Source organism: Ctenopharyngodon idella, chromosome 3 (assembly GCF_019924925.1).
Source record: "Ctenopharyngodon idella isolate HZGC_01 chromosome 3, HZGC01, whole genome shotgun sequence".
NCBI lineage: Eukaryota > Metazoa > Chordata > Actinopteri > Cypriniformes > Xenocyprididae > Ctenopharyngodon > Ctenopharyngodon idella.
Window position 1 is genome coordinate 38,050,648 of NC_067222.1, and position 4,611 is coordinate 38,055,258.

The window sequence follows — 4,611 nt, forward strand, 5'->3', positions numbered from 1 at the left end:
ATCAAATAGCTTTCCCCACACTTTTTTGCATCTGGCTCCTGTGCGGCATTTTATTTTTTCTGTGCGGGTGCAACATCAGAAGTGCGTGGTGTTGTGGAAAAATCTATCTGCAGAGAAGGACACCCTCGCCCTGTGCGGGCTGTCTTATATACCCCCTTACTCTTCCTTGTTACCCCAAACTAATCATAAAACATGTTACTACATAAGGATCAGATGAATTAAAAAAAAAAAAAAAAAAAAAAACAGGGGCCTAAAGTATAGCAGATGCCCTCTTGAAACACATTCGCATCTTGCCTCACTTCCTTTGTTAGTATCAGAAGTGTTTCTTAAAAGAGAACAGCATGTTATTTTCCACTGATTCAGGCTGTTTTAAATGTCACACAAAAATTGAGAGAAAATGAGTATCAATACATCATATTATAAATCAAAAGAATAAATGATAAACAATAAAAAAAAAAAAATCCCACTACACTGACCATGGAGGCGCGCAGAGGGAACATTGCAGCCAACCAAAGCCCTGCATCCAAATATGCCTACTTCCATGCTAGTAGGCAAAAAACAGTGTGTGAAAGAGTAGTGTGTCCGAATTCATAGTATTCATAAAACATTAAGCGAAAAGTATCCAGATGACTGAAGTGTGCATACGATGAACACTTTACTATCCCATGAAGCCATGGGAGAGGATTTGTGAATGGCAGTCCAGCAACACAATTGACGCTGTAGGTCACATGACAGTGACAACATGGTGGATGTAGTACATAAGAATTTCATTACACACATTCATACTTTATAGAACTTACTCACAAGGTCGTAGAGCAAGTTTCAAACCAAATGTAGTACCTACTATACAGTATTCGGTTTCAGACGCACGAGTGCAAAAACATTCTCTAGCAGAGAGCACTTCTGATTGGCTAGTTATAAAGGCTAAAAGGCTGTTTAATGAGCGTACGGTTGTCACAGAAACAGGTGTGATTTCTCAAGACATATGTCAGGCAGTGGAAGCATTGCTATTCCAAATAATAATAATTAAAAAAAATAACACTTTTAAACAACTTGTCATGTAATAAGCATTTCTAATCTCAGATTTGTAAGCGAAAATGGTCGAAATATCATAACGTGTTGCAAAGATGTGTGGGGAGAAAAAAAAGCTAGTGCTCCAGCTGTTTATTGTCAACATTTTCACACCTGCTGGCTGCAGCACAATATAAGATGCTGTGCTTTAATGGAAACTAGTTCATTTGAATCTTCAAGATACAAAACTTAAACATCAAGTAGGTGTAATTGGTCAGTTTAACCTCTATAAAAAACTTCTTATGCTGATATATAATATACTCATATAATCGTAAGGGTTAGGAGGAACATTGCAACAATATGTTGCACCATTACAAACATTAAAAATAGACGTGCTAATGAGCAAAAGGAACCATATTGCTCCACACTTGAGACATAATTTGAGGTGCTGAAGAGTCATCATCCATCTGCTGAAATTCATTACAATTCAGCAAAATAATCCTCATGGGAAACAAAAAGGTTTGCACTTCATATGCTCACACAACCTACATGCTATACCTATACAGCTAACTATACAGAACTTGCCCGGGTTGGCCATTTAATTTAGAGTGGGAAAGCGTTTTGTCTTGCTATGAGGAAGAGGAGAAAAAAAAAAAAAAAAAAAAAATCTCCTAAGTCAAAAGTATACTCAAAATCCCACAGATGTCAATCGGCGGAAATACCTGCTGAGAACTGTTCAAAAGTGAGAGTACCGAGGGAAAACAGGGTTTGCTGTAGCTGATTTTGTGCATCACACATGAAAGATGCAATCTTCTGTATAGCAAAATAGTTTGTTTTAAATGTCTGCACAAGTTTTCTGCGAAAAGCCTCTCAATTAGCATTCCATCTTGATTTGATAAGGCCGACCCCTTGTCACGGCTGTCAAGTCAGAGACGGTTTTGTGTCCTGCAGCGGTTTCAGCATTTAGAGCCTCAGACTGGCATGTAGAACGAGAAAGGCCATCAGAGGGCCATGAGTGTCACAACACTGTCTCACCTAATGAACAGCATGCCAGAAACGTCTGTCTTCATGCAGTATTAGTTCATCCTTGTTAGAGGAAAAAATGAGCTGCTTTTGCACTGAACGTGGTCACATTTATTTAGGCCACAAGACTGTGGATTTATGCCACCCGATTCAATCGCAAAATAAAGCACTTTATTTGGGTCCTTTAATAAGCCACTGAAATGGAAATTTCCATGAATAAAATATTTCAATAATGGTCAGTGAAAAGAGGTGCATAACAACCTAAAATCTACACTACCATTCAAAAGTTTGGGGTGAGTAAGATTTTAAAAATATATATATAATTACTTTTATTTATCAAGGACACATTAAAGTGACAGTAAAGACATTTATATAACAAAAGACTTCTACTTCAAAATAAAAGCTGTTTTTTCTACTCATCAGTGATTCCCGAAAAAAAAAGTATCACAGTTTTCACAAAAATATTAAGCAGCTTAACTGTTTTCAAAATTGAGAAATGTTTCTTGAGCGTCATATTAGAATGATCTCTGAAGGATCATGTGACACTGAAGACTGGAGTAATGATGCTAAATGTTATGAACCTCTATTACTAGAAAAGAATACAAATATTGCTGTTTATTCATTCATAATTTATTCAGGGAAAGTGCCATTTACATAGCGTATTACAAGACCCAAATAAATTTTTTTAAATTTTTAACTCTTTGATATGTGATTTATTTGTAATATTACATGAATTTGAAAACTAAATAGACCAAAATCAATCAATCAATCAATCGCATGCACAACTGCCCATATATTAAATATAAAATAAAACAAATAAACCTAAATATAAATTAAATATAATTAAATGAGATTATTTACTTCTCGACAAGCTGTAAAAAGATCCAAATGATGGTCTTCTCAGTCAACACAATTTGTGTTTGTGTTTTTTTCTTTTCTTTTTTTTTTTTTGTAATTAAAATGTCAATAATTAGTAGGGGTGAAACGGTTCTCAGTTTAAAAAAAAAAAAAAAAAAAAAATATCGAACCATACCGTTCTCCACACACGGTTCGGCACTTCAGAACTTGCGTGCGCACTGTGAGAAGATTTGTGCACTCATCCAAAGCGTGTGTACAGTGCCAACAAATATTGAGTTCTCTTTCAAGTCTTGTGCTTGAACGGACAAATTCACACAAAAATGATCTCAACATGCCCGTCTTGGCGATTATCCCAGCAAATATAGTAGGTTAGTAGGGACATAGTAGGGATAGTTCACCCAAAAATGAAAATTCTGTCATTTACTCCCCCTCAATTTGTTCCAAACTCGTATGAATTTCTTTGTTTTGTTGAACACAAAGGAAGGTATTTTGAAGAAAGCTTATAACCAGGCTGCTTTGGGGCACCATTGACTTTCATAGTAGAAAAAAATATATATATATACTATGGAAGTCAATGGTGCCCCAGAACTGTTCAGTTTCCCACATTCTTCAAAATATCTTCCTTTGTGTTCAACAGAACAAAGAAATTTATACAGGTTTGGAACAACCTGAGGTTGAGTAAATGTTGACATAATTTTCATTTTTGGGTGAACTATTCCTTTAAGTGAACTTAAACACTTGAGAAAGAACGCACGTGTTCAGTATCAGTGTACTGATCCGTGCATTATGTCTTAAAGTGACAGCAGCCTAAAATTCCTGCTGTCTGTATGTGTTTTTAATGTTAATCAAACAACAAAAGACAAGGAAATCACTCATGGCTCTTGGCTGACTAGCTTCTGTAACTTAATAATTAATGATTAATCTTTATTTAATTTATACAGTGAAGATTATATGCAATGTTGTTTTACATTAGCTACTTTATTCAATTTCTGTACCTGAAAACTACTGTTAGATACCTGAAAACCCCGAAAAGCACTCTTTATTTTATTTGTATCTTTGCTTTACTGTATTTATGTGCTGTTGCTTGTAGTTTGATTATTTGTTCTTATTTTTATTTGACAGTTGTAATTTTTTCCCTGAACATAGCACGTACCGAACCATATCGAAACCGTGATAAAAATCGAACCGTGAGTAATTTGTACCCCTAATAATTAGTTTTAAATAAAACATAACAAAAATATCAATTCCACTGATTAAATCAATTATGAGATTGTTATATGATTTTGACTGTTGGATACAGTTAAAGATGCATGTAATATTGACAGATAGCGGTTGATTCAAAATATTGGAGAGTTTCCCCTGCCCCCTCAGATTTGACGCTCACGTGGGTTGCCAGATTGAGAACATGCAACAATGGAAGGCGACAAGCCTTACACTGTAAGTTGATGAGTTGATTTTTTCGCCTTTTAATATGCCTCTGGTCATAGAGCTTTTTAGATGGATGCCAAGGAGTTTTAGTTCGGGTAGAATCTCTGACCCAGTTCGTTTACAGGCTTCCATGGCTGCAATACGTTGTGTTTTCCACCAACTGGCAACCCAGGGTGTCGATGTACCATTTGGTAAATTTGCAGTGGGCAGGATCACACAAACCAAAACAAAAACAAACATTACGCCCTGGAACGCATATTTAGAATAACTGGCTGTAGCATTGTTTTTCAC